We start from the raw sequence: 10,646 nt of genomic DNA on the forward strand, positions 1-10,646 counted from the left end.
TTGTAGTAAATTTTGTAAATATTACATAAATATGCTATTTATAGTAAATTTTTTAAGAAATTAGCTATTTGTAGTCAATTTTTGAGAAACTTGCTATTATTATAATAAATCTTATATTATAATAAATCTTCGAGAAATTTACTACTATAGTAAATTTTCTAAATGTTTGCTATTTATAAAAGCTTTTTAAGAAAGTTGGTATTGATAGTCAATCCCCGAGAAACTTGGTATTTGCAGTAAATTTTTGAGAAACTTGCTATTTGTAGTAAATTTTTAAAGAATTTTCTACTTATAACAAAATCCTTAAAAAGTACTTTTTTTTAAAAAAAGTACCTAAAGACAGTTTTTTGCTTAAAATTACAAAATTTTTGTGAAAGTATTTCAAATATTATTACTCTTTTAACTGGTAAATAGATTAATTTTTGAATTTATTTTAATTATTTTATATACACAAAACTTTACTCTGCAATATTTTTCTAAATTCTAAATGTCGTGATAAAAATATTTCCTTATGAACGTAGACTTAACAAAACCAAAAAAACGATACATATCAAAAATAAATCTTGTAGCTGACATTATTACAAATTATTTATGACAAACGAAATATACTATAATTATAATTATCATCTTCAAAAAAAAAAACAAAAAGATATTAAGAATTTAACTAAGAGAAGGCAATTGAATGATAAGAAAAGTCATATAAATAAAGTTATTTTTATAAAACAAAATGAAAGGTCCTTAAAACTGTTTAAAAAGCGTGTAATAAAATAACAAAACTCAGAGAAAGCAAACAAAACCCACTTACTACTGCACATGTTAAAAATTATTTTATTAAAAAAAAAAACTCAAACAACAGCATTATGACTTGGAAAATCTTAAATTAATAAAAAAAAACAAACAAAAACTTACTTGAAATATAAAAAAAGAGTTAAAAGTACCTAAAGTAAATATATATATATATAAAAAAACCAACAATTTAGCAAAGTAGTTTTTAAAAATAAAATGGAAACCAAAAATCCTTTAAAAATAAAATCACAAACATATCAAAACTTTAAAGAAATTTACAATTTAATGGGAAAAGAAAAAAAAATAATACTAAATTCAAATACAACTGTTACTAAAATATTAAGAAATATACAAATTATTTAAATATATTAAATGTTATTTGTGAAAATATTAAACTATAAAGTTATATTAAATGTAAATGTTAGAGAGACACAAATTATATTTAAAATTCCAAAACACTATTTAAAAAAAAAAGCCACACATAAAACAGCTGTGTATACCAAAACGAAACAATGTAAATAAAAACTATTGATGTAAAATGAGTTACAAACCACTTATGACATGAAAAATATATTATTAATTCAGTTCTTTTGTGTTACAAAAAACAAGTTAAAGACAAATATTAAAAAATTTAATTTTTTTTTTTCAAAATTTTTTTCAAAATTGTTGATGTATTTTTTAAAATTATTATAAATAAAATTAAAAAAAAATTAAAGTAGTTTTAACGATAAAAAATCAAGAAACATATCAAAACTCAACCAACCAAACATATCATGATGAAAAGAAACTGAATATTAAAATTAAGCTGGACAAAAAATATTTAATATTTTTATTATCTAATTTTGAAATTTTATATTTTTTGTTGAACAATTTCAAAATGAAACTGAATTTTAATTGGATTTTCATTTAAATCTGAAGAAAAAAAGTAATTTTTATGTTTTTTTTTCAATTATTTTAATTAACGTATAAAGCATTAGCTTTAAAAACAAAAAAATTAAGAAAATCGGGACTTTTTTGGTACTTTTTTTAAATAGTACAAAAAAGTACTTTTTAACAAAAATTTCTTAAAATGTGGTAAAAACACTAAAACAAAATATTTAAAAAAAATTCTATAAAAGTACTATTTTCCAAAGTACTATAGTACCAAATTAACACAACTGCAGTAAAAGTAGCATAAAAGTAAAAATAGCAAATTTATCGAAAATTTACTATAAATAGCAAATTTATCAAATATTTACTATAAATAGCAAATTTATCGAAAATTTACTATAAATAGCAAATTTCTAGAAATTTTACTATAAATAGCAAATTTCCAGAAAATTTACTTTAAATAGCAAATTTCCAGAAAATTGACTACAAATGGCATTTTGCAGAAAATTGACTATAAATAGCAAATTTCCAGAAAATTTACTATAAATGGCATTTTCCAGGAAATGTACTATAAATAGCAAATTTCCAGAAAATTTACTATAAATAGCATTTTTAAGAAAATTTACTATAAATAGCAAATTTACTATAATAGCAAATTTAACAAAAATTTACTATAAATACCAAATTTCCAGAAAATTTACTAAAAATAGCAGATTTCTGAAAATATACCATAAACAACTAATTTCTTGACAATTTATTACAAAGTACTTTTGGAACATTAGTATTTTATGCAAACTATCTTTTTAAACTTTTTAAAAAGTTCATACTTGCATAGTTAGTTCTCTGTAATCAATTCCCTTCAAATTCCCTTCCCTACTTACCCCTAGTTATCTTAGATAACTCCAAAAAATTAGTGTCCTTGTTTTAAAAATTTCCTAAACAAACAAACATTTGAAAAGCTGACCCTTTACAAATGCCACAAAAGACACAGGAAATTTTAAATCGACAACACTAATAAACACTACTTCCTCCCTTTCCCTAACAATATCCGTTTTGATTGTTTGTTTACTACAACAACTGCTATTTATTTTCAAAAACAAAAACTTTATTTATTGTTTAAATAACAAACAAAATAGTTATTTTAGTTTTGTTGTTTAAACAAATTATGCAAATGACTTCAGAGTGTTTCAAATTCAATTCAATTCATTTAATTTATTTTATTTACAAATTTACTCAATTGTTTATTCCCCAATAAAATTTAGTTTCTGATTGAGTTGTGCTAAAAACAAAACTATATTTTATTTTAATTTTTTGTATGTATATGTGAACAAGCTGAATTATTATTACTTTAATGAGAAAACAAAAACATATTTAAAAATTTTAAAGCTAAAATTAATAACATTATTTAGAAAAAGAAAAAAAAAATGGTGGAAATAATACACACATAGAAAACACAAAAAAATAAAAATATTTATGAACAATTTATGAATTATGAATGTATAAAAATTAAAACCGTATGCAAAAAAATATATAAATTTTTATCATTTCGAAAATAAATTACGAAAAAAAAAACTAAAACAAATATTGATGTTTTTAATTAATGAAGGATAAATAAGTATTTAATTGGTAAGTTTTTGTATTCATAACACAATTTATAAATAAATAACCAAGTTCCAAAAAATTAGCTATAGCAACAGTTTTGGAAACATTTTCTATAAATAGCAACATTTTGGAAATAATTAATATAAATAGCAAATTTTTTCGGGAATTTTACATAAATAAAAACATTTTAGGAAATGTTACAATAAGAAGCTGAATTTTTGGAAACTTGTCTAAATATATAGAAATTATTTCGAATCATGACTATAAATTGAAAATTCTGGGTAACTTGAATATAAATAGTAAATTTTGGGAAAATGGACTATAAATTGTAAGTATTGTGAAACTTGTCTATAATAGCAAATTTTACTAAAAATAGCATATTTCTAGAAATTATCTATAAATAGCAAATGCGTAGAAAATTTTGCAAATTTCGGAACATTCACTATAAATAGTAAATTTCTCGAAACATGACTATAAATAGTAAATTTCTAGAAAATTTATTATAAATAGCAAATTTGTAAAAAATTTACTATAAACAGCAAATTTCTCGAAACTTGACTATAAATAGCTACTTTCTCGAAATTAGCAAATTTATTATAAATATCAAATTTCTAGAAAATTTGCTATAAATAGCAAATTTCTAGAAATTTAATATTAATAGCAATTTCTAGAAATTTTACTAGAAATAGCAAAAATCTAGAAATTGTACTATAAATAGAAAATTTCTAGAAATTTGCTATTTATAGTACAATAATATAAATAGCAAATTTCTAGATATTGTACTATAAATAGCAAATTTCTAGATATTGTACTATAAATAGCAAATTTCTAGATATTGTACTACAAATAGCAAATTTCTAGATATTGTACTACAAATAGCAAATTCTCGAAAATTTACTACAAATAGCAAATTCTCGAAAATTTACTATAAATAGCAAATTCTCGAAAATTTACTATAAATAGCAAATTCTCGAAAATTTACTATAAATAGCAAATTCTCGAAAATTTACTATAAATAGCAACTTCTCGAAAATTTACTATAAATAGCAAATTCTCGAAAATTTACTATAAATAGCAAATTCTCGAAAATTTACTATTAATAGCAAATTTCTAGAAATTTTACTATAATAGTAATGTTAAATAGCAAGTTGTTGGAAAATTTGCAAAATAATAAATTTCTGGAAATAGCTAATTTCTAGAAATTTTATTATCAATAGCAAATTTCTAGATTTATTATTCAAAATAACTAATTTCTAGAAATTTTACTATGAATAGCAAATTCTCGAATATTTACTATAAATAGCATATTTCCAGAATATTTACTATAAATAGCAAATTTCCAGAAAATTTACTATACATAGCAAATTTCCAGAAAATTTACTATAAATAGCAAATTTCCAGAAAATTTACTATAAATAGCAAATTTCCAGAAAATTTACTATAAATAGCAAATTTCCAGAAAATTTACTATAAATAGCAAATTTCCAGAAAATTTACTATAAATAGCAAATTTCCAGAAAATTTACTATAAATAGCAAATTTCCAGAAAATTTACTATAAATAGCAAATTTCCAGAAAATTTACTATAAATAGCAAATTTCCAGAAAATTTACTATAAATAGCAAATTTCTACAAATTTTACTATAGATAGCAAACTTCCAGAAAATTTACTGTAAATATAAAATTTCTAGAAATTTTATTATAAATAGCATATTTCCGAAAATTTACTATATAGCAAATTTTCAAAAAATGTACTATAAATAGCTAATTTCCAGAAAATTTGCTATAAATAGAAAATTTCCATTTCTATAAATGGAAATTCTAGAAAATAGCTAAATTTCAAGAAAATTTACTACAAATAGCAAATTTCCAGAAACTTGACTATAAATAGCAAATTTACAGAAACTCGACTATAAATAGCAAATTTACAGAAACTTGCCTAAACTAGCAAATTAACCATAAATAGCAAATTTCTAGAAAATTTACTTTAAATAGCAAATTTAATTAAATTTACATAAATATCTAATTTCTAGAAATTTTGCTATTAATAGCATATTTCCGAAAATTTACTATATTTACTATAAATAACAAATTTCTAGAAAATTAATTATAAATAGCAAATATCTAAACATTTTACTATGTATAGCAAATTTCCAGCAAATTTACTGTAAATAGCATATTTATAGAAATTTTGCTATAAATAGCAAATTTATAGAAATTTTGCTATAAATAGCATATTTATAGAAATTTTGCTATAAATAGCATATTTCCGAAAATTTACTATAAATAGCAAATTTCCAGAAAATTTACTATAAATAGCAAATTTCCAGTAAATTTACTATAAATAGCAAATTTCCAGAAAATTTACTATAAATAGCAAATTTCTAAAAATTGTACTATAAATAGCAAATTTCCTGAAAATTTACTAAAGATAGCAAAATTAATGAAAATTTACTATAAACAGCAAATTTCTAGAATATTAACTATAAATAGTAAACTTACAGAAAATTAACTATAAATAGCAAATTTCTAGAAAATTTACTATAAATAGCAAATTTCCAGAAAATTTACTATAAATAACAATTTTCTAGAAATTTTACTATAAATAGCAAAATTTCTAGAAATATTACTATAAATAGTAAATTTCGGAAATATTCACTATAAATAGCAAATTTCTCAAAACCTGACTATTACTAAAAAATTTCTCCAAAATTTAATAAAATTGCTATAAATAGCAAAATTTCGCGATATTAAATTATATTAGTAGAATTGTATAGCGTGGTTCCTAGTCTTGTATGTTCAACATTTCAATATGTCAGCTTTTTGATAATTTAATTGTTGCTATAAATGTTGAAAAAAAAATTATATTGTATTTGCGATAAGATATGAGAGGGAGAGTCGAGTCTCCTCTTTTTACTAAGTACACGTAAATGAGCAGTAATTCATAAAAAATGTTGTTGTTTCACTAAATAATTTAATATAGTTTAATTATTATTAGACAAAAAAAAAGAACATCAAACAAAGAAAAACAAATTGATAATGAATATAAACAAAGTTAAATACACACAGCAGCTTTAAAATAATGAATTAAAAAAACTAAAAAAAATGCTCTTCAAACAATGACTGTATTTGGACAGAGCGAAAAACAAAAACATTTTTTTAAGGTTTTAAGAAAAGAAAAAAAATAGATAGATAGACCCACATAGAACCACCTTTTTCCCAAATTATTAAGAACACAATTATTTCAGTTGTTTTCTAATTAGTAGCATCTCCAAAAGCAGGCTGATTAGATGTGCGTAAAAAGTTTTTTAATTTTGCTAAAAATAAAAGACAGTTAATTGCTAAAAAAAATTGTTGAGTGTGCGAGATAGCAACCCTTGAAACTACTCATTAAAAAGTATTAAGAAATTAAATTTTTTTATTAATGATCTTTAAAATTAAGTGTTTAATTGAAAATATATAAAGTAGAAATTAAATTATTGTCTTAAATTAGGCAATAAATTTGGGGTTGGCAATACAGCCTAATGATATGCTAGTTAAACAAAAAAAAAACAAGCGTGGTTATGTGTCTATGTTTTGTAAAGAAATCCAAAAACGTGTGTGTGTGCAATTTTCTATATGAATAAATTATTAAAATAAAACAAAAAGAGCCTTTGATAAATAAAACAAATTTCTTACATAAATTTATATCAAAAGAACAGAAAAATGTAAATGTTTATAGCAACTTCATTAAACAAACGCCTCAAGTTATGCTGTATTCATTTTAAATTAGTATAGCTTGTGTTTTAATGTATAAAAAAAAGCTAGATATAAATAATTAATAGAAAAGTTTTGTAATAGAAATTGCTAAAAAATTCCGAAGAAAAAAGAAATTGTGGTTTAAAAAATTTATTGTGAAGAAAGTAAAATATGCTGCAGCCCACTGATTACGAAGACAATCCCATCTATAATGATGAGCCAAATTATTATTATCAAGATTACTCTGACGATGATGATGAGGGCGATTATGCCAATACCGCTTACCTAATGGATTATCAACCCGAACCTCACGTACCCATGGGCTATGACGAGTACAGACGTCAGTTTATAAGTGAGTAGCTACAAATTAAAAATTGTTTATACCATTTATAGGGCATCTAAAACATTTCAATGTTTACATTTCATATATGCAGCAAATATTTACCACTTACTTACTGTATTGTCAATTATGACATTATTACATTATTGTTTAACAGCCCAGGCCAGTACATTCATAAGTGGCTCAATGTTACATATGAATACTTTTACTGGAAAAAACTTTTAATTTTTTATTTGTTTTAATTTCTGTAAAACACAAAGACGTTTAAATATATAATTAAAAAGTTCAAATGTAGAGCGCTCTTAAGAAACATGTGTTAAAAGATGATAAATGTCATTATGACAGCAACAATAACAAAAACAAATACTGTTTATCTTTCGAAATGAGATACAGATAAAGTATGATAAAGATATAAAAATTCAGTGTCGCTGAAAATAAATTTAAATATTAAAAAAAATAATTTAGCAATACCAAAACACAATGGGGCCTAAATGTAAAATAAATATTGATAAAAATACAAAATTTTTGGAATATTCGCGAATGACTGCAACATTAATCATGTTTATAAACATGTCGCATCAGTAGAAGCTTCTACTTATCAACAATGTTAATAGCACACAGTTATTAGCATTGTTTGTAAGTATGGCAACACAAAATATTTAAGCTGCTAACATTAACATTGAAATTTCTAGAATTCGAATATTCTAGTTTTGTCCGTTATGATCATTGTAGAAATCCAGCTTTCAAGAACCATCTAGATGGTAATGCCGTGAGAACATCAATGTGTCAGTCTAATTTGAAGCATCGCACAGTGGTTTAGAAACTTTTTTTTTGGAAATAATTCGGTATCTTGTGAATTATTAGATATATTGTTACGAAATTTCACATGGTTTGAGCTGAGATGTTGATTTACGTTTGTTGTGCGTAGCCCACCAAAGTTGGTCACCTCAGGTCTGAAATTTTAAAAAAAATCGCCAAAAATACATTTATGATCCGAATAAGCTGAAATTTTAAATATAAATAGTCCTTAAGTGTGTACAAGTGTAGGTTATCTCTCTCTATTAGTTGAAGAGATATTCAGGTTTATTGATTTATTTTTTTTTAATTTTGGTCGATCTTTTTATGGTTTTTTAGATATGGTGGGCCTACGGATGGTCGAAATTTATTTTTAAAATATAAGCTATATTGACGATAAAATAAAATAAAAACAACTTGCTAACAGTGATCTGTTCCCTATAAAAAGTTATACGCATCCAAAGTTGGAACTTGTAAAAAGGGCCGTATTTTTTACATTTTTCCCAAAAAATCCCATATATTTTTTCTTTTGTAGAAAAAAATTTTCTTTGGGACTATATAGAATTTTTATATGATCCGGAAAGACAACTCAATGCAAAAGCGTGCAAAGAAAAATTTGGCTCAGTTAATCGGACATATCATCTCGCAGACCTATCCAAACTTGGCCAATTTTTAAAAAAAAATTTCGATTTGAGTAGAAAATTCTAAAAAGGAAAAGCACGGATCCACGAAAAAGCTCCATATTTGTATAACCCCATATGTTTCTTAAATACTTGCTAAGTGTTATAACTATCACGAGGTAAATAAGGTCACAGTATGCACTTTTCTGAAAAAACTCAGTTTTTGGAACACATTTTCCCCGTTTTAGGAATTTCGTTATTTGAAAATAAAAAATGTCAAAAATTCTAATGCTATTCATTTAAGGACATTTTAGTCTATATTGGTTGCAAATTTTGTTATGATATCTTTAACTGTAAAAATTTTACATTAAGTCAAATTTTATATTTTTATTCTTGAAAAATCACCATATTATATTTTTTTTTAGTTTTTAAGGTAAATGACATCCCAAAATTTTATAGGATTATCTAATTTTACTAAAATATCAATCCTCAGGTCATAATGTTTTCAACAGTATCAAATACTGGTATAAAAAGCCTTTATTTACTCCTCAGAAGTTCCACAAACATTGCCCCCTTTGACAAATTTGTACGATTTTTCGTATAATATTTTTGTATTGAAAAATTTATTTTTTCAGCAAAAATTACACAGTACAACATTTTTCAGTTCATTGCTATGGGACTCAATTCTGACAATTGCACGTGAAAGTAGCTGAAGAAGCTTTAATAAATGTTATAGAATATATTTGTGGTGGAATTGATGCTGGGTTCAATGGTGTGGCCGGTGTATTTTTCGATTTTTCAAGGGCCTTTGATTTAGTTCAACATGATATTCTAATCAAAAAACTAAGAAACATAGGTGTTGCTTCTGAAACTGTATTACTTTTTAATGATTATCTTAAAAACAGGCTTCAGTTTGTTCAAATTGGTGATTCGAAGAGCAGTTTTTACCTGTACAATACGGTGTTCCTCAGGGCAGTGTCCTAGGACCATTGCTATTTAAGATATATATCAACGACTTAAAAAATATAAATTTTAACGGCAAACTGATAATGTTTGCGGACGACATATGTCTATTTTATAAATATAATCATGAGAAGGTGTTACAAACGGTAATAGAATATGATGCTGCAATACTAACGGAGTTCGCCCGGCTAAATAAATTAGTTCTTAATTCAGCTAAAACTAAATTTATAAGATTTAGACCGCATGTAAGAAGAAATGCAGAAAATATGGTAATTCATGTGGATGGATCACTGGTTTACGAATCAAAAGTTGTTGAATATTTGGGAATTCATCTAAGTTATAATTTGCTATGGGATGTACATATTGCGAAAGTTAATTCAAAAATATCAGCTGCAACTGGAATTCTTTATAAATTTAGAAAACAATTTAATACTGATGTTAAGTTAATGATTTATCAATCACTCATACACTCACATTTAACTTATTTGCCATTAATATATGGATGTCGTACGACAAGTTCCTTAAAGAAATTACAATCAGCACAAAACAAGGCACTAAAAACAGTTTATAACCTACCAATGCGTTATTCTACTATCAATTTATATAAATATAATGCAACAAATATCTTGCCAATTCGTGGTTTATACAAACAGCAAATGTTATTGTACATATTTAAGTCTGTACGAGGATTAAGCCCAAGAGCAATCAAATTTTATCAAAATATAAGAAGAACGGGTAGATCTACAAGGCAAGCATATAACTTACAAATTGCAAGATGTCGTATAGATTCAACCAAGCAACGAATTGCATTTGCTGGTCCAATTGAATACAATAATTTACCAGTTCGGCTAAAAAATATGTCCATTATATCATCTTTTAAACATGATCTTAAAATATATTTGTTAAATGATTTAGAAACACTTCTAATTTAA

This window comes from Calliphora vicina, chromosome 1 (assembly GCF_958450345.1).
Source record: "Calliphora vicina chromosome 1, idCalVici1.1, whole genome shotgun sequence".
In the NCBI taxonomy this organism is placed as follows: domain Eukaryota; kingdom Metazoa; phylum Arthropoda; class Insecta; order Diptera; family Calliphoridae; genus Calliphora; species Calliphora vicina.